This window comes from Heterocephalus glaber, unplaced genomic scaffold (assembly GCF_053883595.1).
Source record: "Heterocephalus glaber isolate CG9 unplaced genomic scaffold, H.glaber_assembly_v1.0 deba00000122, whole genome shotgun sequence".
Classification (NCBI taxonomy): domain Eukaryota; kingdom Metazoa; phylum Chordata; class Mammalia; order Rodentia; family Bathyergidae; genus Heterocephalus; species Heterocephalus glaber.
Genome location: NW_028258138.1, coordinates 74,653,093 through 74,666,942, shown reverse-complemented (window position 1 = coordinate 74,666,942; position 13,850 = coordinate 74,653,093). Strand labels below are relative to the sequence as shown.

General features: G+C 42.0%; 1 protein-coding gene and 1 long non-coding RNA gene across 39 annotated transcripts in view; one reads left to right on the top strand and one right to left on the bottom strand.

Moving 5' to 3' along the window:
* Kalrn (kalirin RhoGEF kinase) overlaps nt 1–13,850 on the bottom strand; it is a 698,268-nt gene that overhangs the window by 542,757 nt on the left and 141,661 nt on the right. The window lies entirely within an intron of this gene.
* LOC106009787 (uncharacterized) overlaps nt 1–13,850 on the top strand; it is a 29,205-nt gene that overhangs the window by 9,917 nt on the left and 5,438 nt on the right. For 2 of the 13 annotated variants that reach the window (XR_015450663.1, XR_015450664.1), the window contains 4 exons: nt 9–235; nt 3,073–3,226; nt 10,936–11,030; nt 11,405–13,688. This is a non-coding gene — a long non-coding RNA (uncharacterized LOC106009787). Of the gene's footprint in view, nt 1–8; nt 236–3,072; nt 3,227–5,374; nt 11,031–11,404; nt 13,689–13,850 lie in introns of all 13 variants that reach the window. The other 11 variants (XR_015450678.1, XR_015450672.1, XR_015450671.1 and 8 more) reach the window with 11 other exon arrangements.

The window sequence follows — 13,850 nt, the reverse complement described above, 5'->3', positions numbered from 1 at the left end:
TTTTCTAGGTTAATAGAAAATCGATTACTTTTCTTGATGAAAGTTGGAGGAAGGCAATGGTAAAGCATAAGAATAAACTGGCAAAGAAACTCTGGAGAACTCAGAGTTTATATTTCCCACGCTTTGGAAAATTCAGTGGCCTTCAAGAATGGAGCTAAAAGAGTGGCGATGATGAGTCTGAAACTGTTCAGGAGCACTAGAAAGAGAAAGCAAGGGTACTCCTTCCAAAGAGGAGGTAAGAAATAGAACCAGCTCAAAGAGAAGAGCCACAGCTGTGAAACCAAGAAAGACTGAACATACACAACCCCTCCAGTCACCCCCAGTTTGGCATAATCCTGATCTCACATATACATATATATATATATATATATATATATATATATATATATATATATGTGATTATAGTTAGGAGAAACTAATGAAGGGGAAGCTATAGCTTCACAAGGAAGATACAGCTGTGTATCTTGAGCATTAGCTTCTTTAAAATATTTGCCCTGAATTATTTTCCTTTTGCCATTTGCTTGTCATTTAAACATCACCCTTTTAATAAAGACACATGTTGTGGACCTGAGAAATTGTGTAGCTTGAGGACACTACTGTGTGGATCTGGAAGTCTAGATTGAACCTGGGGCTGTATTCCTGAAAGAGACCCAAGACGGTACTGATGCAAGTAGAGCAGACTCCACTTTAGGAAACACTGGCTTGGACTAAACAGCTGTGGTAAAGCCACCTATTACTTAATAATGTATGGATTCAGTTCAAGCTGTTCACCAAGATATGGGGCTTAGGAAACTGGGAAAGCTGCAAAGAATAAGAAACTTCTGGGCTGTTGGTCCTGAAACTACAGTTACCTGCAGAACACTTCAGACCAGCCACCAGCCAGCACTTCACAATCATCTCTTCAATGGTTCCCTTCCTAAGCTTTTGACTTATTTGGGGTCCTCAACTCCCCTAACATTGCTCCAAATTAATTGCTATCTCTGATTTTTTTTATTAGACAATGAATAAGGTAAGGGTTACCCTGGATATCACTGTGTACATAATGCCCCAATGGGGGGCAACAGAAGGCTTTACCTAGATCCAGACTGCCAAGCAATGGCCTTTTCCTGAGTGTATGGGAGGTAGTTGGCCTTCTAAAGAGGACACATGGAGAGGTCTCCATCCTGCACAGAGAGGGCCCCTCAGTCTCTCAGGTCCCATGGAAAGGAAAAGACAGAAAAAAGGAAGCTTATTAGTACATTTTCCCCAACCAGTGGTGTTCAACCAGGCATTTCTTTCTACCTCTAGCAAGGAAGGGACCCCTCAATACCTTCTCAGGGAAGTCAGGTGATCTTTACTAAGTGCACTAAGCCCTTGGGACCCAATGGGCATCTCTGCTCCAAGAGTCTGACAGGAAATCAATCAGCTGTTTCCTTTGCTTTATGATTATCATGGATGTCCATTAGGTAGGAGGTTGAATCAAATGAGCTTCAAGAATCCTCCTCAGGTTAACACTGTGATCCTTTTAGCCAAGACCCAAGGATGCCTTTTTATCATGAAGCAAGAACATAAGTGGTCTAAAATGAGAAGGTACAGGAATTTCCCAAATTCCCTTGAAAATAAAAAATAGCAGCAAAAGGAACAAGCCAGACAAACAGATCATAGAACTGGACTTTGTTTTGCATCTGAAAAATCTGAGGCCAAATTGGAAAAGTGACTTATGCACAAGAGAATACAGCTGGGGATTGAGCTTGGGCTGGAGCCAGGACTCTTCACTTATGCTCATCACCCTCTGTGGTTCAGGTCAGCTGCCTTTGGCTTGGCAGGGTATGCCCTGATTTTTGGTACCAGCAGCTGCTTTATCCTCTTAGGTGCATTTGGTTCCAGCTAATATTTTAAAAAGTCAAAATCCCTGAGAACATACAGCTCAAATGGTAGGGATAAGGCCCATGGCCACAGCTCGGTGACAGAGAGAAGGATTTTCTAAGTCATTGTAAATGTACAATATTATAATGTGGGTAATCTACACAGAGATCACTGAGTACTAAAGCGATCACTTTACTGACCAGCATTGGGAGGGGTTCCACAGGATGGTTCCTGGTGATTTCAATTATTCCTATCTACAATCTCAATTAAGGGGACTATTATAAGGGACACTATAAGACCCTAATAAGACCTCAGTTAAGTCACTGTTCTGGGATATAAAGACTGACTGAAATATTTTCTGTTTTTAAGAAGATAGATCTGGGGCCAGGATTTAGCTTAGTGGTTCCACCATCTGCCTAGCAAGCACAAGGTCCCAAGTTCAATCCCCGGTACAAAAAAAAAAGATCTGGGAAGCTACAAAGAAGTAATGCAGGACCAGAGAGGCCAGACAGGAGGTTTTGTAGGCACCTCCACATTAGATAAGAAGCTGGGGATGGGTAGATAGGAAGGGACACAGGCAAGAAGTCATAAAGGGTTGAAAGGGTTGGCAGATCTAAAGAATAAGTGAGGCAGCCATGAGAGAGAGAAAATCACGAGTAAATATGGGGTTTTAAGTCTTGAGAAGAAGGGACAATGTATCTGTAAAGAAGGGGCTGAGTTTAATTCTAGACATATTAAATAAGATATTCATGTAGGGCCATAGAGAAGAGAGCATCAGAATAGATTCTGAGATATACAAGATGTGAGCAGGGCTGACACATTGTAGTAGGCCTAGAGAGCAGGCTAGACACAAGATTATTCCATCTGAACTGGGCATTTGGCACCTCCAGGTGTGTGTGTGTTACATACTTAATGCTTTGTGAGCACCTTGAGGGGAGAGAACTGGTAGTGAGTGCCTCAACACATACAATCAAGGGCACATGGGGAATATAGAGCTGAAGCCTCCCTGGCTGCTCACAAAGTGCCTACTGCTACTAGGCCTCCAAATTGCCTTATCCTCCTCATTATTTTTCATGACATTAGAAGGCAAGCTGGCCCGGGTCCATGGGCCATTGGCCCTGCCAGCTGCCCCCTTCTCTTGAGAGGACACCACAAAGTCCTCACACAGATGTGCTGGGAAGAAAAGAAAGCTTCTCTGTAGTTTAAACCCTGCTATTGTTTTCTCAGTTCTGAAGATGATGACTAGTGCACAGGACCTAAAACATCTTCAATCACCTTCCCCTGCCAAGGACTGTATGAGTTGAAACTAAGAAAGAAAGGAGAGCTCTACAAAGAGCTCAGACAGAAAAGCCAAGACTTCTTCTAGCTCCAGAGCCTTGTGGTAAGTCTATGATCACATAGCCATTTACCCTCGGCTAAGGCCACATACTGGTCCCTCATAGACAAATACCCAACTCTGTTTCCTAACCATGTATCTTCCCTGTCCCTCCCTGAAACCTGGTGCAAGGTCCCATGGTTCACTTTTTCATACTTACCTCAGCAGTGGAAATAAAAGGGCTTGCACCTCTCTTTCAAGGCCTCTTGACAAGGGCCAGGCAGACAAAGTAGCATTCCTCAAGCAAATAGGTGTGTTCAACTTCTCTAAAGTTACTATTGCTTAGGCACACATTTAAGGTATGCTCTCTTTTGTCTCATTTGTCTAAGTCAGAAGCCAGCAAAGAAGATTAGGGCAGAGAATATCTAAGATGATTCCAGGCCTCCATTCACCAGCAGGTACCATAAACCTCCCTATCATCAGGTCATATGGAAAGGGTGGTCCCAATGTGGCTCAGTCTGTCTCTTCATGTGACTGGAAAGGAAAAGCAGAAAGCTTGAGCTATGGAACACCTTCCATTCCTGCCCATAACTCTGTTTCCAGAGCACATCAGTGAGGAACATGCCATACACCTGCAGGCTGCTCCTTCTTCCTGCTGTGAGAAAGCCTCCCTTCTCTGGACAAGCTCTGCAGACTGACAGCTTGTCAGGTCAGGCCTGCTCTGCAGGGGAGGGAAGCTGGCAGAGACTCCACTCCAGACCACATGCATGGGGGCCAAGAGGGAGTCTTCACTTATGCCCTTCAGGGAGACAGCTGTGATCTTGGACTTCTGGGCACTTTGCCCAATGGCCTGACATCCTGGAGGTGGAGGAGGGGCCCATGTGCCTTCAAGAAGGGAGTGTGACTTGGAAGTTTCTGGTAGAGGGGCCCAGACCTGAGGAGAGATTGTCAGCAACTGACAAGCAAATAAATCTTGTGCATACAATGGACAAATGCTGTACTTTTAAAAGTACCTACCTTTCTACTATAGAAATTCAGCAAGAACATCAGGAATTCCTTGGTGATGAAAAAGGGTGGAAAATTTCGCATTTCAAAATAATACTAACAAATTTCATATATTTCTTCCAAAGCTACTAGAGTGAACCTTCATCTCTACCCTGTTGGGAATTTCTGTGGTCTTGCCCTGGTCTCTCCAGTTGGTCCTGATGCTGGTCATTCAATAGGACAGGAAACCTTGGTTCTTTCTGCCCTAGCCCTCCTCTCATAACACTAGGACAGGAGGCCAAAGCAAAGATAAATGAAGTAAACTTCAATGCAGTTGCCCCTACCTCTCCAACACTCTGCCCCTCTCCCCTTCAACAACTTCAGTCTAAGAATCACTTCTGCAATGTAATTCTATCCTCAAAGCCATCTACTGTCAATCCAGTCTGTTCTTTGTCCACTACATTCCCTGCCAATCTGGGAAACCCAGGTCTATAATCTAGACCCAGGCCACTACACAGCTTCTGCTCTCCCAACCTTTCTCTTTTTAAACTTATTTTTTCTTTATGAAGCTTAACTGCAGACACTGTAAAAGCAATGCATATTCATAAAAATTTTGAAAAAATAATACACATAGGAAATAAAATGACTTAATGTCTCAATCTCACACTATCTCACACATATTAACTATAATTTTTAAAATCTATTTCCTTTAGTCTACTTGGTGTGGATTTTTCCTTTCTTTTTCTCCAGTCTAGACCAGTCTGGTTCCCCAACTATATCCCTAACTAGTTGTGTGATCTTAGGTAAGTTATTTAATTAATCTCTCAAAGCCCATTTTCTGACTAGAATGACTATGGAAGCTGATGCTGGTAGCTTTCTGTTACATTTGCTTTCCAATTAACTCTTTCAACATTAAAGTTAGATAACAGGAAATAGGGAGTTAGACCTTTCTCAAAGGGGACAAGGATCAAGAGATGGAGGAAGGGGAGGGAAAAGGGATAAAAAATGGAATCAAGATGTACTATGTAGATCTATCAACTCTCCACAAGGAATGTAAACATTATATACTATACCATGTACTAAGAAAAAAAAATAATCGGGCAAATCAATAAGAAAATAGGATTCAATTTATTACAAAATTCACATGACACACAACTTTTCAAAAACACACCTATGGCTCATCCACATCATCTGAGGCATGGCATGGTCTTATGTCATCATTTCTTACAGGTAGCAGAGCCCCAGCACAGGGAGCAGATTCATAAAGAGGGCTGAGAATAATTACAAGCTACCATTTTACTGTGCACCTACTACGTTTCAAAAACTCTAAGCTCTTGGCAAAAGTATTTTCCACCTTCTCAACAAATTTCCAAGACAAAACTCTTATCCTCAGTCTACAGATGAGGAAAACTGGGCTCAGATAAAATAAAGGGTTTGATTCCACTGCTCCCAGGGCAGAGGAGGTGAGCCAATCCCAGTACCCAGGAGGAGGCTCCCTGGCTTCAATTCCACCGCTCCCAGAGCAGAGGTGGTGAACCAATCCCAGTGCCCAGGAGGAGGCTCCCCAGCTGCCATTCTACTGCTCCCAGGGCAGAGGAGGTGAGCCAATCCCAGCACCCAGGAAGAGGCTCCCTGGCTGCCATTCCACCACTCCCAGCCCAGAGTTAGGGGCTTCTGGGCTGCCATTCTACGACTCCCAGCTCAGAGGAAAGGGCTTCTGGGCAGCTGTTCAACCACTCCCAGAGCAAAGGAGGTCAGCCCTGAGGATGCCAGCAACACTCCCACCTCCCCATGAAAATGAGAAGACATGTAAACAAGCTTCAAAAACAGAGTTCCGATCACCTACAGCAACCCCAAAGGGAAACGAGATGAAACACTCTGATACTCAACCACTTGGACTCCCTGAACTGGCAACAAAAGAGGATCTGGAAAAAAATGAAATCAGAAATAATTTCTCAGATAACAACAGAGATTGTGCTCATAGTGCAAGACATGATTAATAAATCTAGAGAGGACACAGATAAAAAAATAGAGGAGCTGAGGAACATGATGGAATCCCAACATAGGAAACAAATGGAATCCATAATTTAAAACTCCATTGAAAGTCTACACAGCAGAATGAACCAATGTGAGGACAGAATTTCAGATATAGAAGATAAGATTGCAATTAGTGACCAGGAAAAGAAAAATTGCTTTAAAATTGTAAAGGACCATGAGAAATCAATCCAGCAGCTGCTAGATGATGCAAAGAAGAATAACATAAGACTGATTGGAGTCAATGAAGAAAGAGGAGAGCATGCAGATGACATAAAAAATCTGTTCACAGAAGTGATGGCAGAAAACTTCCCAAGCAGGGGAAAACAACTTGACATACAGATAAGTGAGGCATGTAGGACTCCAGCTAGCCTTAATCAAAAAAAATCTACACATAGGCATATAATAGTTAGGATTCCAGAAACAAAACAGAAGAATAAAATTCTACAAGCAGTGAGAGAAAAGAAACAAATCACATACAAAGGAAAGCCCATCAGAATCACAGCAGACTTCTCAATGCAAACCCTCAAGGCAAGAAGAGCTTGGAGTGATGTATTTCAAGCCCTAAAGGAAAACAGCCTCCAACCCAGATTGATGTACCCTGCAAAACTATCTTTCAAAATGGATGGAGAAATAAGATACTTTCATGATAAAGAGCACCTCAGGAACTTCATGAACATCAAACTGGCACTCCAAAAAATTTTAGACAATATCCTAGGTAAAGACAATGAGGATCACAATCCCAGGAAGCCCAGCAGAATGAATCCATTAGGTGTGACAAATTAAACCCAAAGGGGGAGAATCCAACAAAAAGAAAAAGTCATGACAGGGCTTTTAAAACTTTTAACTTTATCTCCCTAATGAGTATATAACTCAATCTTGTTATTGTTCATGATTAGTATTTTTCTGATTCTAGTGTTGCACATCTTCCTTGTGCTGCACTGGCTATTTATCATCTTCTTGTGTCTACTTTTTAATTGGGTTGTCTATTAATGAGCTGTAAGAGTTCTTTATATATTCTGATTATAGCTTATATGCATTGTAAATAGGGTCTGTTTAAGGACTTTTCATTTTAATGATGTCATTTAAAGTTCTAAATTTTGATGGAATCTCATTTATCAACTTTTTTCTTTTATACGTCATGTTTTTTGTATCCTAGGAAGTTCTTGCCTACCCTAAATTCATAAACATTTTCCCTTATAATTTCTTCTTAAAGTTCTATACATTTAGGGTTTCATGTTTAGGTTCATAGATCCTTTCAAGTTATTTTTATGTATGGAAATAAAGGGTTGAGGTTAATTTTTTATATACGGATACCAGGTGTTCTAGTGCCATTTGCTGAAAACACTATCTTTTCCTCTGCTCTTGAATTGAGTTTATAGTCTATAAAATGTTAGTGTTAAATAATCTTTCAAAACTCAGTGGACCATATATGTGTGGTTCTATTTGTAGTTTCTCTGTTTTATTCCATTGATCTATATGTCTTTCCTTACATTGATCTATATGTCTCTGCCTTCCTTGCTGTAGCTTTACACTGTATTTTTTTCTTTTTCTTTTTACTTTTCTATGTCCTTTGTACTCCTACATAACTTTTAAATTTCAATATCCAATTCTTCATTTATATCAAGTATACATAGACCTGAATTTTTATATATATCTTGTGTTTTCTAATCCTGCTAAATTCAGATACAAGTTCTAGGGGCTCCTAGAGATTTCTTCGTATTTTCTCTGTAGATGATCATTTCATCTACATAAAAGATTTTGTTTCTACCTTGCCAATTCTGAAAATTAATTTTGTCCAACACCTCAGATATAGAAGGCCCAGTGCCTGGCTCTTCTGCATTCAAATCCCTTAGCCCTGTCACAAGCAGTGGCTATATTTGCTGTCCATCACTTCTGTTGCATCCAGCCTTCTAACAGAATTTTTTGTCACTTGGAGCAGAATTCCTCTCCTCTTGCTCCCTGCAGGGGTACTTGATAAGCAAGGAGGCCCATCCTAACCTTCTGTGCTTGCAACAATCATGACAGAATAAGACAGGAAGTCCTGTGGAAACTTGTGACCTATTTAGCCAGCATATCAAGATAAGGTGAAGGAGAATGGGGTGGGGATATGATGTGCTTGATTCAAGAGCTCTGCCTTGAGCTCATGCCACCCCTTGGAGTTATTCTAATTATTATCATCACCAACTGCTGAATGAATAACTGCCCAGTCAATCATACAAAATGGATATACTATTTTATGGATGAGGAAAGTAAGATTCAGATAAGTCAAGTAACCTACCCAAAGCCATGTGGCCAGTAGAGCTAAAGCTGAACTGGCTGAAGACCGGTCCGTTCAACTCCTAATCCCATGCTTTTCCACCCCAACAAGCTGCCTATCTTATCCAGTATCCAAAAGCTCATGAGGGTACTGCTAGGTTTGGGAAAAGGATGCTAAGGACACTGACCAAAGCCTTTCTCAGACCCCACAGGAAGATCATTTTATTTAGGGATGCCAAGGGCAACAGTTTGCAGTTATTAAGCTATCTGCCTGAGAATCCAAATTCTCATTTAATCTCTGTAGACAGAAATTTTTCAGGGAACATGTATTTGAAAATTACAGAAGGATGAGAAAAACAGAAGTCCTTCTGTGGGAGCTATTTTAGGAAGAGGACCACATCAAATCATGTTCATCCCTGTCCCTCTGCTCTCCTCATCCTTGTGTGCACATTCCTTGACAATACGGCTTCATCTCCTTCCATCAAGACAGGAGGTCTATTTCCTGCCCTCTGAGTCTGGGCTGGCCTGTGACTTGCTTTGACCAACAGAATATGGCAGTAGAGCCAGGGATTTAGCTCAGTGGTTCCACTGCCTGCCTCGCAAGCACAAGGTCCCAAGTTCAATCCCTGGTACAAAAAGAAAAAAAAAAAAAAGAATATAGCAGTAGAGACAGGCCTCAACTGCAAGAGGTCTTACTGCTTTTTCTCTCATCCTCTTGAAAGTGTTGCCATCATGTAAAGAAACACAGTCCAGTCCTCAAGTGGACAATCCACAAGGAAATATAAAATGAGAGAAGTGCCCACTGATTTCCAAGGCCAACTGCTAGACATGTCAGTGAAGCCACTTAGAACATCCAGCCCTGTCAAGGACCAGAGGAGAATTTAGGCCTAATTGGCCTCCTCTGTGAGCACAAAGGACAAAGGCTGCACTCAGGGGTGACTGCATATTAGGGGTAAGTTAAGACAACTGAGGTTAAGTTCTTTGGCAGAGAACATACTAGTGGATATTGGAAACCAGATGAATCTTGTTACTTTGATTGTTTGTGCCCATGTTTGGGTAAATAAAACGCAAGGTGAGACAAAAGCTCAAGGCTCCTCTTGCCTGCTAGAGGCACCAAGGCCCCCAGGCTGCCTGCACATTAAGCTGATTCTGTGTCTCTTTATTACTCATCCTCCTTTGCCCCCAGGTCAGGAAGGAACAAAGTGGCTCTAGTTCCCAGAGCAAGGCCAGCTGGGTGAGCTAGCTACAGGTGGCTCCCCAGCATGGGGCATGGAACCAGGGTCACCTGCACAGCCCTAGTTGAAGGGTCAAATGATGATACCTCTATGAATGACCCTAGGGGAGAAAAGTAGAAGAGCTGCTCCACTGATCCTAACCCAAATGTCTGAGTCATGTAATTATAAACAAATAGACAGTTTTTTTAAGCTACTAAGCTTTGGATATTTTGTTACACAGCAAGAGATAACTGATCCATCTTTCCTTGGCCTCCTTCACCTACTCTCAGCAATGTCCACCCACCTCTCAAGCTGAGAAGTCTGTTTTGGCTCTAAGCCTCCTCTGGGAAGCAATTCTTTTAGAAGGTTTCTACAGATAATCACTTTCTTTCTGTATATATTTCTGCAAATGTATTCCACAAGTTTAGTACTGTGTTGGCAACATCAGTTATTTACAGATTTGTAAGATAAAGACTCTATCCTCAATGAACTCACTATTGCAGGTATCAGTAACCCAAGACCTCAAACAGTGACAACACAGGACAAAATGTGAGGTGTGCAGTTGAGTCCACCACACAGCATGTGGCTGGTGGACAGATGTGTGAATAAACCGGCAACATGGAAAAAAGTGATTTGGGGTCCAATTTTCCAAATCACCTTACAGATTACTCTAATACCTGAATCTGTTACTTCAGAGAACAGTGGTGCCAAAAAAAAATGTGGGAACTGAGGAAGACTGTAAAGTGTACCTCAGGCAAGGTAGCTGGTATTGCTCATGCCCAGTGATTCTACAGGCCCCAGGAAAACCTAAGACTGGAGCCACACAGCAAAGTTTTGACTGCATAAAAAAGAATCACACCCAAGTATTTCACAAAGGCCCATAAAAATGGGAGCAGTTTAGAGCTGCTTTTATTGATCTACAACTCCTCAGTGTGTTCTCAAGAGGAAAATGTCTTCTCTCATATATCAAGCTGTTGGTCATAGTCAAGAGCTCCCTGTTCCTTTGAAAAGAAATCCAAAATCCTTAAACTGAAATAGGGGCTCTAAATGATGTGGTACTAAAGTCAGGTCTGGGATTCTAATCCCAGCTCTGCTGTGTATCCACCAGCCATGTGGCCCTGGGCCAGACACTTCACATCTGAGCCTCAGTCTCTTAATCTGTAAAATAGGGATTTTACATGTGCTCAGCATGTAGTTGTTATAAAAAATAAAATGGCATGAGTGTCCAGTAGTGCTCCTGGTACATACTGGGTGATGACTAAGTATAGAGTTCTTTCTCCATAGCTCAACAACCACTATGACACTCAAGTGAAGAAAGCTCCCATTAGAGAAAAGTTTGTGAGATGCCAGGAAGGAGCTACAGATGTCATGGGATAAAGGTATATCTTGAAGCTTGCTGAAGTTGGTAAGGGAACACAGGGAGTAGATCCCTGTGACCATTTTTGGTTTGTTTTTTTTATTGCACATCACAAGTGTTGTTAGCCCTCTGCATCCTATGGATTCAACCAACCACAGACTAAAGATATTCAGGGGAAAAAACTATCTGTACTGAACAAGAATAGACTTTTTTTCCTTGTCACCATTCCCTAAGCAACAGTACAACAACTAATTACATAGCATTTATTTTGTATTAGGTAGTATAAGTAATCTAGAGATGATTTTAAGTATACAGGAAGATAGGCAGAGACAATATGCAAATACTATGCCATTTTATACAAGGGACTTGAGCATCATAGATTTCTGGTACCCACAGGGTGTCCTGGAACAAATACCCCACAGAGACCGAAGAACAACTGTACACCTATACACCAATCGGCTGCTAACTAAGGCTTTGCCAAGGTATTTTCTGAGAAAGGAACTGTGAAACACTTTTGGTGAGTTTTAAGCAAGCCAGCTTTCCTCTCTCCCCCTCACCTCCATATCCAACAATGGGCAATTTCTCTCTTAGACTCGCACTACTAGTCCTACATCAAAACTGTTCTTTACCTCCTTTTCCAGTTCCTCTAGTGGAAAAAAACTCTCTAATCATATTTCCTTACTCCCACTCCAGCAAAGCACTGTTCCCATATCCAGGCCACCAAGAGTGTCCAAGAGAACTGTCCCCCATCTCTTCCACTACCTGCTCTACTACTGTCCACTACTGATCACCACTCCTTCTGTGACTCTCTTTCACAAACACATGCACTCACATTCCATAGTGAAATAGGAAATTGAAGTAACAACTAAATCTCCATCAGAGATCAATACCATCGATTAAAACATTTCACTGGACATGAGGCACCAGGAAGACATGAGGATCCTCTTTCTCTTCTCCTAAAAGTATACACACTCCCCCTCTGTCAGTCTCTGGGATTCCATTTTACTGGCAGCTGTAGATTACCCACAAGCATCAACCCCTATGCAACGAGAGCCCACAGCTGGAAAGAAGCTAAAACAGAAAACATGCCAACCACTGATTGAAGAGAGAGGCTGCTTCCCACCTCTGAGTCCTGATCTTCTATGGAGAACCTCCCAACCCAGTAAGCCAAATCCACCCTACCCCTTTCCCTGGCATTCCAACAGCCCAGAGAGCCCATATGCTTAGTAAAATGCAGTGGTTCCCAGCCTCTAAGCCTGGACTCTCCAGAGGTGCGCCACTACATCCATCCAAGTCATAGCACTGATTCCTGACAAAGGGAAAGGAAATGATTTAAGTAACTCAATGTGGGAAGCCTTCTGCTTGGTCCTTCACAAACACATTCATCACTTCATTCCTAGAACATCCCTGTAAGGCATTATTATCACCAGTTCATATATAGGTAAACAGAGGTTCAGAGAGTTCAAGATAACAGTCAAAAAATAATATTTAGACCAAGGTCCATGTGGTTCAGAGTCTGTAACCTTCCGCTTAAGAGTTGACAATTAGTGTTGTACTTTCTTAGAATGTATTCTAAATATACCAGCCTGTGTTTGAGAATGTGTTTATTCAAGGATGGAATTTGTGCTCTTGTCACCTGTTCCTACAGCTCTCAGCACCGTTTCATGTGCTTGGAAGTAAGGTTGACAATGAAGACAGGTGAGGATGTCTTCCAAATCATTCATCAGGCAACTGAGACCTGATTAAAACCAGAGACATGTAGCTATAGTTACCACGTTCTACAAATGTTATGAATTTTCTACAATAGTAATATGTACTATGTTGTCATAATAGAAGTTAAAACCAGGATGAAAGACATGAGAGGAAGCAGAGGAAACCCTGGCCAGACAACATGTAGGGAAGGTAGACAGAGTCACCTTTTCTATGAAGTCACTCTTCATCTGGGAAAGGTGGGAAGGCCACTAAGCTTCTCCCCAGGGGGCTTCCCTTCTTTTTCAAACTTGGCTGGTCCTCTAATCCAGGTCCTCCCCAGGACTCTCACCACTGCTCAGGAGCTCCCTTAAAACCAAGATAAGCATAATTCATCTTGGCAGAAGCCAGTGCTTCTTGATCTTCCCTCAACTGTCCTATATTCTCATCTAGGTTCTCAGACCATGGACAAAGGAGAGAAGCAACTGCCAATGGCAACCAAAGTCCACTGCTTCAAATCCAACTTCAGTTTGATTGGCTTAGAGGGATGGAAGTAGAGGAGGAGCCAGGACCCAGTTACTTGTGTCTGATGCATTCACTTAACAATCATCATGCATTATACTCATATAACTTTTCAACCTTTCTAAGGGCTGTACAGCATCATCTCATCACTACTTGTTCTCACTGCAATGCTTGAGGTAAATGACAATGTCCTCAGGCAGATAAGAACTCCCTGCAGTGGTGCTGCCTCTTCCACCAGCCTCAGCACCTTGGAGATCAAAAGACTTTCATCAGAGAACAGAAATGTGATCTTCCTGATATAAAGCCGCAAATTCACTCAGCCTTCAAGGATGGGCCATAGAAATTCTACAATTACACATCTCTTACCTGAGGACAGGGGTGCCTTACAGACCAGCAATGCCCAAGAAAACATTCTGTGACAACAGAAGTGCACGTTTTCTCTGTCCAGTTGGGAACTGTATCACAGCAGGTATGAGCACTTTGATCACTTGAAATGTCATTAACATAACTGGGCAGCTGAATTTTTAATTTTCTTGTATTCTTGCTAATTTTAATATTAATAGCCACATGTAACTAGTGGCTACTGTATGGGAGACTGCAGATCAATAATGTCCCAATCACACTTTACTGC